The following is a 15305-nucleotide window of genomic DNA, read 5'->3' as shown; positions in this document are numbered from 1 at the left end:
AACCGTGCTGCGCGTTTCATTTTTCAGATTATTCACGTTACACCAGCGTCACCTCGTTAAAGAATAAAGCTGAGTTGGACACCTTAGCACTTCGCCGTAAAATTTCTCGCCTATCACTTTTCCATAAGCTTTATCATCATCCATCACTTCATGATGATTTCTTTCAGTCTCCACAAGTTATCTTTCCACGTCGTGACCATCCATACAAAGTCAAACGCATTAACTACCAGTCATTCCATTATGCATATTCATTCTTACCGCGCACAATAACTGAGTGGAACGCCTTACCATCAGACATTGCCATGGAACCTGACTTCACTAAGTTTCAAGATTTAATTCGCTCACGACTTGTCAACAATCTTATTATTATTATCTTGGGACTTTTACAGTGTTTTCGATGTTTGTTGCTGTTTTGCTTTCATTGCAGTTGCCTTATGTTCTCCAAATATGTACTAATGTTTTCTCTGAAATAATTGTGACTCATTTTGTATATTACCTTTGTATCACTCTATTATTATTTTTGTTATATTGTCTTGTTCTTTAATATGATGTATAATCCATGACCAGTGCCTGTGACCCCCCCCCCCCCCCACCCCCATGTGATACCCTCATAATGAGGGCCTTTTGGGTATTTTGAATAAATAAATAAATAAATATTGCGCAATGTCCCTCGTTTCTCTTTTTTACGTTTTATAGAAGGCACCTGCTCTAAGAGGCTGCGAGAGCTGGAAGCAGAAAATGAAATGCTTAAGGCCACTTTGAATTTGTCCTCGCTGACTAAAGGTAAGTAAAATTTGCAGAGTAATCCACAACTTTTCTGATCCAAGACATGGAGGCAGGTATTAGTTATTCTTCCATTCAATTTTACGTCTTTCATGCATGGCTGGACTTGAAGTATACCGCTATAGTTATAGAGGCAATAAAATGTGAGTAAAGCATTGCTAATGCGTAGCAGATTAGCATATATGTACGAATGGTTAAAACGTGGTTGCGACGAATTACCGATCCGGTTTCCATAGAGCTTAATGTATTGCCTGATTGCTTAATCGATGCTGGCACCCGCCGCTGTATTGGGTAGATATGGCAGCGCGATGCTTCCCGCGGGTTCGATCCCTGCTGCGGCCGGCGCATTCAAATGGGGCGGTATGCAAGAACGCTCGTGCATTGTGCACTAGGTGCTCGTGAAAAATTTCCAGGAAGGCGAAATTGGTCCGGTGGCCCCACTACGGCCTGCCTCATAATCAGATTGTGGTTCATTTCGCATGTAGGACACCAGAATTGAAAATGTTTAATCTGTAGTGGCTCATCTTATACCTTACGGTTAGTGTGATCACCTTTTTTTGCGTAGTGGTGAATTGCGCCTCGACTTGCGTTGTGGCTAATGACGCGGTGTGCCGCAAAATATATTTCGCATTTTCGGCATGTGCGGATAACGACCTCGCGCTATGTCCTGCTTCGGCGCTACACGGATACATATCGCAAACAAACGTGGTGGCGACGTCGGCAAAGAACATAGCCGCCAACGGGCTCGCCTTATAACTTATCGCCGCCAACCTTACCTCAGTAATATTCTTCATCTAGCGTAGCGCATTGCCGTTGAAAGCGTTCTACTCGCTTCTAGTAGGCGATAACCCAAACGTGCCGCCGTACTCTGCTGCCTCTTTGAGCTAGACCGCTTCAAATATACGTTGCTTGCAGAAACTTAAGGAGCGCCAGTCGGCGCCATTGGCACCTCAAACGACGCGCCGCATTCGAGCGGGCGTACCCGTCGCGTCCGGGCGTACCCGTCGCGTGCGAATGGCTTTCAAGAGACAGCGGCGCGGGCGGCGCACACCCGCCGCGGCCGCTGAATCTTGAAATCCATTCGCGCGTGACTGGGACACGTGCAGTTTGCCGTGCGCTGTTTTCGCGGCTTCGTTCGCGTTGGTGCGAGCGACGGGACGAAGGTCAATTCGCTCGCTGCTGGCGCGCTTAGCTACAGCGTTTTAACAGCAAGTTTCCGCGGTCATCGAGTGAGATGTTCATGTTTGCTTGTGCGCGCGTGACACCATGCTTGTTAATTTAGTTAGCATGCCTTAAAACTTCTATTCTTACTTCGTGCAGTTGTGCACTAATTTTCTATCGCGATCGAACTTCGCGTTTCTGGCGAAACTGCGATCTTTTATTTACGTCTGCCCTGCTACTGGACTTCTTTCTACCCAAAGGTTCGGATTGCTGCTTGGTATCGGTTGTGCACTATCACATGGTCTTTGGTTTTGCGAGAGAGCCGGGAATATTTTTCACTGTTGGGAAACAAACATCGTTGTGCGTATATTAGATGACATTTACTGTAGCAACCCATGCCCTCCTAAAGAGAAGCAAATTTTTATTTGCCAGCATAGTGTGCTACTGTTTAGTGCGTAGTGGCGGCAACGCAGCTTAATTACGGAGTTAACGAGATTCCACTTTTTTTTGGAATGCGTTTGTGTGATGTAGATCGACTATGTGAAATTTAACACTCCAAGTAACTAAATTTTGTTCTTGAAATGCAAGAAAACTCAACGCCGTCTCCATCTGACACTTGAGCTGCTGTTTGAGATATATCATGCAGGTCATTTTGCTGTGTGTATGTGCCGTATTGGCATAGTGTCTATAGCAGTCTGCTGCTGAGCACGAGGTCGCAGGTTCGATTCTCAGGCTCGGTGGTCGCATTCCTCTGGGCGTTGGAATGCAAAAGTACAAGTGCACTGAGCTGTAGGTGCGCATTAAGAAATCTAAAGTGGGTACATGTTCCGGAGCCCTTTGCAACAGTGCCTCTTTATAGCCCGTGTTGGATTGGGGATTAAACCACATAAATCAGTAAATAGTTTTGGTGTGTGCAAAAAGCTTCAGTATTATATACCAGTGGACCTATCCACTTGCGAAGGCTTTGTGATGACCTGTAACTTGTGGCGTGAAGTACACGTGTGAATGTATGCTAAAGTGATGTTATCAAGATGCTGCAGGTTTCAGTACTGTTATGATGCGATGCAGTCCCGTGCTTGTATTTGCCAACAAACATGCTTCTGTTACTGTGCATGTTACAGATGCAGCAAAAATGGTCAAACGCCTGAAGCAATTGACTAAGCAAAAGGAGAATGATGAAATTATTCCATGCCAAAAGGTATGTAACGTACACATGTCGGGCAGTGGTAATGTGTTTATGCCTCAGCTGGTTTTTAGTCGAAGTTTCATTGAAACAGATTCATAAGCAATGCATAATATTGGTAATTCGTTAACATTGCCAGAATATTGGTAATTCGTTAACATGGCCAGAATTTCTTCACTAGCAAGATTTCAAAATACAAGCAAATGCAGTCGTGCCCTCAACAGATTTTCGGAAACGTCACATATGCTGTTACATCCAATTTGAGCACACCTTTACTATATCGTCGCTCTTCCAGTAATAGTAGTTGTACCACCAGGCACCACTCTTCTAGATATAAAGGGAACCACACCACCATTAAAGTTTTATACTCAGTTATGAGTCGTTTATACCATAAACAATTTATATCATAAACACACTCGTACTCAATAAAATACTGCAGTGATCATTTTTGGCCAAAGTGGCTGCGGTACATGCCGCCGAGAAGCCACAAATGAATATACCCATGGTATTGTTGGGCTTTTCAAGTCACTTCGCATATCATGACGCCAGAAGGGTCTTATACATGTCACCAGGGTTAAAGCTGTCGATGGGTCAGTCAACGAGGGACGGCAAACATGACAAAAGCCGGCTATGTGTTCTCAAAAGGGAGGCGATCTCGACCCCATTGTGTGCCACTGATTCTTCCTGAAGCTTCCATTCCGTCAGCCTCGTAAAAAGCGACATTAAGGATACAGTGAGGCGTTTCATTTGGTGTATTAATGTGACCCATAACTTTCGCTGTAATGCATGGAGCAGGTCAGAGTAGGCAAGAAAAAGAGTACTTGTGGGGAGGGTAGCAAAGGCAAGCGAGAAACTGGCAGCAGCCGCCAAGTTGTTCATTAAATACCTGCAAGTTTGCCATTGTAGCATTGCTTTAAAACATTCTTGCAGCTGTATGTTCATTGTAGACTAGCACACAGCGGCTGCTATATAACAAATTCTCTAGCTCTGATAGGGGATCCTTAAGGAGCAAAAGGACCATTTGAAGATAGAATTTTTGCATTAGAAATCCTTATCGTCAAAGCAGCACTTCAGGATGTGCTTTTTGTTCTCCAAATCATGACCTCTGTGTACCCTGGTTTTGGTTATTTATTGCTGTTTCAAAAGACCTAGCCTTTTTTAAAAAAAATGTTAATTCTTATTTCTGTGTGCAAGTTGACATAGGCGGAGGTGTCCTGGTTGAAGAAGGCATACTAAACCAACTCACCACGTCCTGCCATGGTGGGCCAGGAAAATTTGCTAGGGCCCTTCTCCGTCACGTTTTTGAGGAAAGTGAGCTGAAGGGGCGCTCGTTGTTTGGGGCAAAAGGCAGCCATGGCCAGAAGGAGGGCCTTGATCCGGTGCGCCTGAACGCTGTACTAAGTGAGCACCTTTACTTATCTGATAACACCGTTAGAATAACACAAAAGCCTTGGCCTGTCAGCGGTGAACTTCACAAAAGATGCAGAAAAGCATACAATTTCTTTTTGAAATGCAGAATGCCTCAAGTTGTGTCACTTTCATCTTAAAATAACTATATGATGCAACGTTTCTGTTAAGGGGGCATTATCTGAGGGGCGAACAAAACATCCAGTTAGGTGAAATAATTTTGTAGCTACGCCTTGCAAATTCACCATCAATAATTATAAATTACAATCTGTGCCTTGAAATTATTTTTTGTAAGTGAGTCAAATATGAATTCAGATCATTTTTTATGGAAGTAATGCTTGCCTCAGCAATCCAGCACAAGCAAAAGACATTATATCTGTCACAGTCTATATTGAAAAATGTTGCATAGTGTAAAAAAATAAACAAGTTATAGTGAAATCAATTTTACCGCGTCATAAAAAAGCATGCGAAAAGGGAGGGCACCCCATCAATGGGCCGAAATTGCACTACTCTCAAGTACACCATGCATGAATGAAAAGGACTTTTAATGCAGCTCACTGATACTAGAAATTTACTAAGCAATGACTCCGGCATTGGCTTTAATATTTACGCCAGAGGTTGACCTCAGTTTCATTGCCCATAGCAAGAAACAGTCTTTCAGGATAATAAGCAATATGCAAAAATATGAAATTGTCGCCCTGCCTACTTTTTGGTTGCGACGCACTAGCTCAAATGTGGTGTTCATAAGGGGTAGATCGGGAGCCCTGCAGGAGTGGAGTGCTGCGTACTGGGCGATCATTACAGGTAGGAATCTATACGGATGGGTAAAAATTTTGATACTGCCATATCTTCCTATTGCATACAGTGCTCTACAATTTACAAATTAAAAATTATGGGGTTTTACGTGCCAAAACCAGTTCTGATTATGAGGCACGCCGTAGTGGGGGACTCCGGAAATTTGGACCACCTGGGGTTCTTTAACGTGCACCTAAATCTAAGTACACGGGTGTTTTCGCATTCTCGCCCCCATCGAAATGCGGCCGCCGTGGCCGGGATTCGATCCCGCGACCTCGTGCTCAGCAGCCCAACACCATAGCCACTGAGCAACCACGGCGGGTAGTGCTCTACAATTTCTTCATTGGAAGTTTTTGCAAGACACACTTGCGGGGTTCATTATTAAATATGCTAAATTATGCTAGCCAATTTCGCAACCATCAAAAAAATTCGAAAATTTTAATTTGCTCTATAGAGTGCCCATAAAACGACCATTCGTTTGCATGTACTTAAATGCATTTAACTATTTTTGATCCTTGGCTAAATTAGCGAGAACACATTTTATAATCGCTGAAATGGGGCTCTTCCTAGCTGAGGGGTTACTTGGGATCGCACTGTTATTTAAAAGTAGGTACGATAGAAAACAAGGACATTTTTTCAAGTGTTGCCACTAAGTATGTTTCCACAGTGTGATTTTTTTTTTTGTAACCACTTCCCACCTAAAAAAACACCCATATAACTTCTCGCTTTTTTATATTTCCATGCAGCTAGAAAGTACCGTCGAGTTAATGCAAAAAATTTTGTGTTATTAACTTTTAAAGCTAACATAAACGAACTGTGACCACTATTTGCTCGTTCTGGAGTAGAACAGAAACTCGGCCAATTTTGTTACACCAGAACAAAAAGTTGCGGTTCGATGCCTGGTGAAGTTGTGCCTCTTAACGTCTTATTGTCCGTGGTTTGAATGTAAGCGAAGACGTTATAACTTTAACGAGAGATGTTCATTTTCTTCATAGAGGTTCATCGTCAGGTTAAGGTATTATGTTTCTTTACGATGTTCACAGAAGATTTTAGTGTTGATTGCAGCTGGTTTAGCAAAACTAGTTACTGTTTCAGCCTACATTAGAACCACATAAATAGAGGAGCTTTCTATACATATTTTCTATCGAGAAAGAATTTTAACAGTATGAAAAAATTCAAGGAAAAGCAAGGAAACAAAAGGAAAAAGCACACTAGCACAGCATTTGAAGAGTATTGTTAGAAAAAATAGGTGTCCAGTTGTCATGGATATACAGTTTATGAAACGGGCTAGTTGGCTGAAAAGCCGCGCAGCAAGACTCTGGGTATTTTATTTCTTGTGTTGGCTTTTGTTGCAGTGCTTTGAACGTGAAGCTAGAGGTTATGGCACGTTCTGCTGTGCTATTTAAGATGTAGTAATGCCTTGCATTTAATGCCTTGCATTTAATGCCTTGCAGACAATTACACAACGCTGAGCTAATGCAGAGTTTTCCTTTGAGGTAAAATTAGCGTCTCGCTACAAAAAGAAAATCAGATGAAGCTGCCATTGTCATGGAGCAGCTACATTGAAAGTGCCAAACCCTTCATAAGATGTGTAACTTTAGTTGCATACAGGATTCTTATAGCACACGCACACAGTGTAATTAAGTTGGAAGGCTGTTTAATTATGCCACATGGAACATACATCAGCTTTAGGGACGAGCACATTTGGAAACTGGGTGGTGCACATGATCTGTTTTGATGGCCATTATGCCAAACAGAAAATTGCGGATACTAACATACCAAAGGCAATCATTTGCACTTAGGCCAGTCCTTTGACGATTTAACCAGCAGAGAACAGACACTGGTCAAATCAACTTCCTGTGCTTCCTAAATTTGTCAAAGGATATCTGTTTACATTTTGTCTGCCCAAAGTTAATTGGTAGCACAAAAGCCCAATTGTTGCCATAAAGACCCACCATGTGGAGCCTACCGAGTCATATTTTCGTATTCTTAGCAGTTAATAACGCATCAACTGGGTAATGGTGTGCTTGCCAGCTGAAAATCTGAGAAATGTGTAGTGTGCGGTAGAATCTGCATTATCTCATTTTGTGTTGGGATTCCCTTCTCGCAGGTTATACATGCAGCAAACATCCGGGGGTCGACCTATCCTATGTTAAAGACAGCTTGGCATCATTCCTGGCCAGAGATATCAATGGGTGATACCGGATCAGGCAGCTCACATCCGATGGCACTCTCCATCAAGTTTGATTTTTGTGGTTGTTTTAGTGTGACAGCTGCTGTATAGACTGTGTTCTTACAATTTTTTTTCTGCTGTAATTCGCAGAAAAGTATTTCGTCAAGAACAGAATTATATTCAGGAATAAACTTCAAGTTCAGTGAGCGTTCGTGTGTATTCTTATCTTAATTCAGCGTTCGCATCTCTGTTTGAGCTGCGGTTTCGTCAAGTCTGTACATACACCAAATTGCCAAAGTGCTCGTAAAATTGTGACACATAAGGTTATTTTCATTGTTTATTCCTGCAAAAAGGCTATAGGTTTCCATCTTCTGTTTTTTAACATTGCTGTACATTTTTGTACTTCAAGTTCAAGGAGAAACTTAGGTAGCCAATAAGCGCGATAACTATTTGTTTGTAAAATTTAGCAATGTTATCCATCATCATCATAGTTTTAAACCCACCAAGTACTACTTTTCAGTTCTCATGACGATTTGTGCTGTGCTGCACAGGCACAGGAAGCGTTTTTTATGCTGTAAGTGCAGGTAGTGTTGTATATCTTCCAGGAAAAATTGTTACGAGTTTAACTAGGCATGTGTACGCTTGTTAGATTTTCAGCATGTGTGCTGTAGCTCTGCTCCCTTACACTTAATAGCGCTGTAGGCACTAGCCTATGTATTAAGGTTTCATACAGTTGTGTCTTATACACTGCAATAATGTGTCATGTGCACGCTATAATGCATATTAGGGTACGTGAAATATGTCAGTCGCTCCTTTGCTTCCGTTCGGATTAGGGAAAGTTAATGTGAAGAGGCACCGGGGCATGCAAGTTCAAATAGCAAAGCAATTTAAAAATTAAGTGCACTAAAATGCCACTAGCCCAACAAAATATCAATGATATTTCAGTGGCAATTTTAGAAATACCAATGCCATCTCAACAGGGGCACAAAGTACTTTCTAATGCTTTTTCAATAATCACTCAACAACTGGTCAATCAGAACCATCACAACAGCATTTCAAGACTGCATCAATGGTAACCCAACAGAAATTCAACAAAAATTAGGCAATGATATGTCTAAGCACAATGTGCCTTCAATACTAACTCAACAACCATTCAACGTTGACTTGCGTAATTGTGTTTCAATAAAATTTCAGTGGCCAATATTCAAGAGGCCTCAACATTTCCGTCAATGATATCCCAACAAACTCCCAGCGAATTCTCAATACGAGATTCAACATTGCCCAATGGTATTTCAATGCATTCTCAATAAAAATTTTTGTAAGGGATAACTGGCCCTTGAGCCTTTAAAACACCACACATCATCATGCAATGATTGTTACATGTTGGTCATGCATTCCGAGCAAGCAAGAGTCAATTGCAGACACGCTTCCATCCTTCCTTGCAACAAAACATTTCATAATTTCCCACTCTCCTGACAGTTTACTCACTCCTGCATATACACAGTGGGCCATGTGTGCTTGAAGTAGACAGTGGCACAGTGACTTCGCTTTTTGTCAGATTCTTGTGCTAGTGTGATGCTTCCAACTTGCGGTAGCCAAGGTGGGCTGTGAGGTTGAGGAGTGATGATGATGATATATGTTGTTTTATGGCGCAAGGGCCAGCTATGGCCAAAGAGCGCCAAAGCGTGGTGTACTGAGTGAGCAATGTTGTGAATGATAGTGGGTAGGTGTAGGGTGGCTGTAAAGGGGCCTAAAATCCTGCGCACTAAAGGTGCGTAAAAGACAAAATTTCTAAGATCATGACAATGATGTGATCGGGGCGTAATGAATATAATTATGTAACACAACATAGTATAAAAAGTTAAGTGATACAAGGCACTACTGCCTCACACAGACCCTTAGAAGCAAGGGCCTGGAGTAGAGTGCATTCCAAATATGCTGTCGCAGCAGCGTTCTCTGGAAGAGGATGCCGCTACGAATCTCTCGGGCGAAGAACTTGCAAAATGTTGATGTCATTTAAAAAGGCTAAAACTGAATCGTGCTGAAATACCGGGTCATTATATAAAAACATCGCTGGGTGAAGGGGTGTGTTCTCTCTATAGGCTTGAACAAAGTGTTTCAGGTTCTATTAGTGGACACTGTACTAGGATGTGAAGTACAGTAAGTGCCTCCCCACATCTAGTACAGGTCGGGGGTTCGCCTCCAGACAACAGGTAATTGTGCGTGCCGTAAGTGTGTCCTATTCTGAGCGTACAGAATAGGACATCATTTCTTCTAGATTTCGTGGTCGATGGCCAGTTCCCTAAGCGAGGCTTAATTAAATGAAGTTTGTTATGACTCTGGGCGTCCCACAAACGTTGCCAATGGACTCGAAGTCTCTCGCATAGATATGGCTTCATATCGGGAACAGGGACGGGCATAGATGTGTTTCCAGCTTATTCGTCGATGGATGTGGCAATCTGGTGTGCCAGTACATTTCCCTCGATGTCTCGGTGTCCGGGCACCCAGCACACCACAACATGCTGCCCAGACGCATAAATATTACATATTAATGAATAAAGCGATAAAATTACTGGATTTGTGTGCCTTTTAAGAGATTTTAAGTTTTTACTACGCTGAGCGAGTCTGTGTAGATGATTGCTTTTGGTATTTTCGATTCTTTGATATGTTTAAGAGCCGACAGTATTGCATAAGCCTCTGCTGTGAAAATGCTCGTTTGGGGGTGCAGGGCGTCGGTATCTGAAAATGATGGGCCAACCGCTGCATAAGAGACGCCAGCATGAGACTTTGATGCATCAGTGTAAAATTCCGGACAGGAGTATTTATGCTGCAGTTCGAGGAAGTGCATTCGAACGTGTGCAACCGGGGCGTGCTTCGTAACATGTAAAAAGGACAAATCACAGTCTACAATCTGCCACTGCCACGGTGCGATCTGTATAGTGGGTATCATTAGACGATGTTCAAAGAGTGGGACGTCCATTTCCTCAGCCAGACTTCTCACACGCAACGAGAAGGGCTCTCTTACTGCAGGGCGGTTATGAAAGAGGTGGGAGCTGGACAAATCATTTACGGTGGAATATGAGGGATGTTCACTGTTTGCGTTCACTCTAAGGAAGTACATGAAAGCTGTGTAGGTCCTCTGCAAGTGGAGGGACCACTCATGGGATTCCACGTAAAGGCTTTCTACAGGGCTTGTCCTAAAGGCACCTGTTGACAAGCGAATACCTAGATGGTGGATGGGGTCCAGCATCTTCAACGCGGTTGGGGTGGCTGACTGATAAATTATGGCCCCGTAGTCTAGGAGTGTTCGTATGAGGCTTTTATACAAATTTAACAGACACTTTCTGTCACTACCGCATGTAGTGCATGACAACACTTTTAAACTATTCATTGTTTTCATGCACTTGTTTTTTAATTGTTTTAGGTGTGGTATGAATGTTAGCTTTCTGTCAAGAATTATGCCTAAGAATTTATGTTCCGTTTTTACAGGTAGACGCTGTCCTTGCAGGACAATGTCGGGGTCGGGGTACAGTCCTCTCTTTCTAGAAAAAAGGACGCAGGTGCTCTTTTGTGGATTTAGGCATAACCCATTCTCGTCTGCCCATTTAGCCACCTTGTTCAGACCAAGTTCAACCTGCCGCTCAGAGATTGCAAGGTTGCACGATTTAAATCCAATCTGTACATCATCGACGTACGTTGAATGAAACATGTTGCGTGGGATACATAGACGCAAGGAATTCATTTTTATAATGAAGAGAGTGCAACTGAGCACCCCACCCTGTGGCACTCCGGTATCCTGCAGAAAAGGTCGTGATAAAGCATTGACAACTCGAACACGGAATGTGCGATTCACCAGATAACTTTCAATTACATTTAACATATCACGTACACCAAAGTGGGAGAGGTCTCTCAGTATTCCAAAACGCCATGTGGTGTCGTAGGCCTTTTCCATGTCTAGGAATACAGATAAAAAGAATTGCTGTGAACAAAGGCTTCACGTATCTGTGCCTCAATACGTATCAAATGGCCAATGGTGGATCGACCCTCGCGAAAACCGCACTGGTATGGGTCAAGAAGCTTGTTTGATTCTAGGAAATGTATCAGACGGCGGTTTATCATTTTCTCGAAAGCTTTGCAGAGGCAGCTTGTTAGAGCTATGGGCCGGTAACTCGATACGGACGATGGATCCTTGCCCTGCTTCAGGATAGGGATCACTATGGCCTCTTTCCAGGCAGAGGGGATCTCGCCGGAGGTCCAGATAGAGTTATAGAGACGAATAAGGGTTTTCTTCATTTCGGAGGGCAGGTTCTTCATTTCGTATAGTATGCGGTCAGAGCCTGGGGCAGATTGGTTGCAGCACGTGAGTGATGCATGCAGCTCTGCTAGGGACAAAGGTAGGTTATATGGCTCATTGCCGGTGCTCTTTCTGTCTAGTTTTTGTTTTTCTATTGCTGATTTGTATCTTTTAAATGCTGGAGAATAATGTGTTGAACTGGACACATGTTCAAAATGTGCACCCAGATGGTTTTCTTGGTCCTCCAGGCTGTCTCCCTGCGTGTGTATCAGAGGAGAGGACGGCAAACACATGTGTTTGTCGTCCTCTACTCTATTGACCCTGTTCCAAACCTTGGCCTCTTTCGTGTACGAATTTATGCTTGATAAGAATTTTTGCCAGCTGTCTCTCCTGGCTTGTCTGCGCGTTATCCTACCTTGGCACTTGATTTTCTTGAAATTGACAAGGTTTTCAGCAGTAGGGGAATCGCGAAGCTGCCTCCATGCTTTGTTTTGCTGCCTACGCGCGTTCCGGCATTGCTCATTCCATCACGGAACGCGGCGTTTGCTAGAAAGTCCACTTGTTTGGGGGATACACTTAGAAGCTGCATCAATTATGAAGTTGGAAAAATACTCGACGGCACCATCAATTCCGAGTGAGGACATGTCAGTCCACAAGATCGTGCTGGTATTTGTCTGGAATTTCTCCCAATCCGCTGCATCGACCTTCCACCGGGGAGCATGTGGTGGAGATGGGTATTGTCTTGTTGCTCTCAGCAGTATTGGGAAATGGTCGCTCCCGTAAGGGTTTTTTGTAACTTCCCATTCAAGTTCAGATAATAGAGACGGAGAATCTATGCTAAGATCAATCGATGAAAAGGTTCTGTTTGCGATACAGTAAAATGTAGGTTCCTTTTTATTCAGGACACACGCACCAGACGAGAAAAGAAATTGTTCAACAAGACGACGCGCATCGATACGAGAGTCGCCCCACAGACTGCTGTGCGCATTGAAATCGCCAAGAACAAGATAAGGTTCTGGCAATTCGTCTATAAAAGACTGAAATTCATGTTTGTGTAAGTGGTAATGTGGGGGTATGTAAAGCGAGCAAATAGTGATAAGTTTCTTTAGAAGGACAAGTCGAACTGCCACAGCTTCAAGGGGCGTTTGTAGCTGCAAACGTTGACATGCTATGCTTTTGTGTATTATGATGGCAACACCGCCTGATGATGCGAGAGCATCATGGCGATCTTTACGAAACGTAACATACTGTCGGAGAAAGTTTGTATGTTTTGATTTTAAGTGCGTTGCCTGTACACACAGCACTTTTGGATTGTGTTGCTAAAGAAGTTCTTGGATATCGTCGAGGTTCCTAAGAAGGCCTCTGACGTTCCACTGCATAATTTGCGTGTCCATAGTTAAGGTAAATTGGTGCTTGTGTGTACGAAAAAGAACGTGTTTTAGCCTACAGAGCCGTTTGCGGCCCTGTAATTTTGGTTTGTCTTTTCTAGAGCGGTCCAAAGAATTTGGCCGCTCTTTAGGTGCTGGCTGCACCACCTTGCTTGGAGTAGTGTCCATAGCGTCTGGCGAAGCGCTGGACACTCGCTCTAACGAGCGATGTGTACGTCGTGTAGCCTTCGCCTCGAGGGACGAAGGCTGTGGCCTCACCAGCCCGGAGGCCGATGGGTCCTCCTTAGCCTCTGAACTGCGATGGCTGCTGCCAGCGCTAGTGGAGGCCTCTGGTGTGGCAGATTTTAAGAAGGGCAGGGCATTAGCTGCGCGTGCCTTGGGCGACCACTGGGGTCCGTCGTGATGCTGCCCCCTGTTGCACCACTTCGGCAAAAGAAGTTTTCATTGAAAATGAAGGCGAAAGACACTGTCGTGCTTCCAGGAAACTGATATTCTCTTTGACTTTGATCGTAATTATCTCTTTTTCTTTCTTCCAGGCTGCGCAAGATCTGGAATATGCAGGGTGGCTGCCATCGCAGTTTGCGCAATGGGCCTCAGCAGTACATTCATCAGGAGCGTGATCTTTTGTGGCGCATTTCGCGCAAGTTAGTTGTCCTCGGCATCTTTGAGAGGCATGGTCAAACCTCTGACACTTGTAGCAGCGTCGTGGATTTGGAATGTAAGGTCTTACACGCAGTTTAAGGTAGCCTGTTTCTATTGCATTTGGGAGTATGCTAGAGCCAAAAGTAAGTACTATATGTTTGGTTGGTAGTTCTTTGTTGTCGCGCCTGATTTTTATGCGTTGTACATTTATAACATTTTCTTCTTTCCATCCATTCAGGAGTTCTTCATCAGTCAAATACATGAGGTCGTCGTCTGAAACCGCACCCTTGATGGTGTTCATTGTTCGGTGTGCGCTGACAGATATGGATTTATCGCCAAATGCCACCAGGTTTGTTAGTTTCTTGTACTGCATTTTGTCTTTTACCTCAATCAGAAGGTCACCACTTGCCATCTTGGTGGCTTTGTAGCCACTTCCAATGACCTCCGTGAGACAGTTTGACACCAAGAAGGGTGAAATGTTTGTTGCTTTTTAGTCGGTGTTTTCACAGTGAATCACGTGGAAACGTGGAAAAATTTCGGTGGCCATTGTGAAGAAGTTGAAGGATTCATCGGTGCGCCCTCTTTTTATGAGAGGGCGATCAGGAAGTTTTGGGTATGAGGAAGCCATACAAATTAGTGTGACTTCGGCAGCGGTGCCAGCCGCCCACCGCGGAGCCCAACAAGGGGACGTGACAGGATTGTTATGAACAAGACCTGCCAACGCCAGCTGTACACAACCACCAAATATGATATAACCAAGGTTGGCTATCTCACACAAGGTTAACCCTAGCTGCCTGGAAAATCAGAATATAAGTGAGAAGGAGACAGAAAAGATTGAAAGTGAGAGAAAAAGACGAAGATTGAAGAGGAGGATAGGAAAAGGCAACTACCGATTTCCCTCGGGTGGGTCAGTCCGGGAGTGCCGTCTACGTGAAGCCGAGGCCAAAGAGGTGTGTTGCCTCCGCCAGGGGGCCATAAAGGTCCAAGCACCCGGCTTCAGCTCAACCTCCAGGATCCCCTTTTCCCCGGACACGGCTAAGCCACGCATTGTTAAGCGCGAGAGGGTCCAACCCTCTTGTGCTCGGGTACGTGGTGGCGCAACTCACCAAACGCCTGCTCGCGCAGACGCCCCTGCGGGCAGGTTGAGGAGTGTTTTAATACTACGGGGTCGTCATCATCATCCTATATTTATGTCCACTGCAGGACGAAGGCCGCTCCCTGTGATCTCCAATTACCCCTGTCTTGCGCTAGCTGATTCCAACTTGCGCCTGCAAATTTCCCAGCTTCATCACCCCTAGTTTTCTGCAGTCCTCGACTGCGCTTCCCTTCTCTTGGTGTCCATTCTGTAATTCGAATGGTCCACTGGATATCCATCCTACGTATTACATGGCCTGCCCAGCTCCATTTTTTCCGCTTAATGTCAACTAGAATATCGGCTATCCCCGTTTGTTCTCTGATACACACCGCTCTTTTCCTGTC

The sequence above is a fragment of the Dermacentor silvarum genome, chromosome 4 (genome assembly GCF_013339745.2).
Source record: "Dermacentor silvarum isolate Dsil-2018 chromosome 4, BIME_Dsil_1.4, whole genome shotgun sequence".
NCBI lineage: Eukaryota > Metazoa > Arthropoda > Arachnida > Ixodida > Ixodidae > Dermacentor > Dermacentor silvarum.
The sequence above is the reverse complement of the archived record's forward strand: the minus strand, read 5'-3'. Positions refer to the sequence as shown.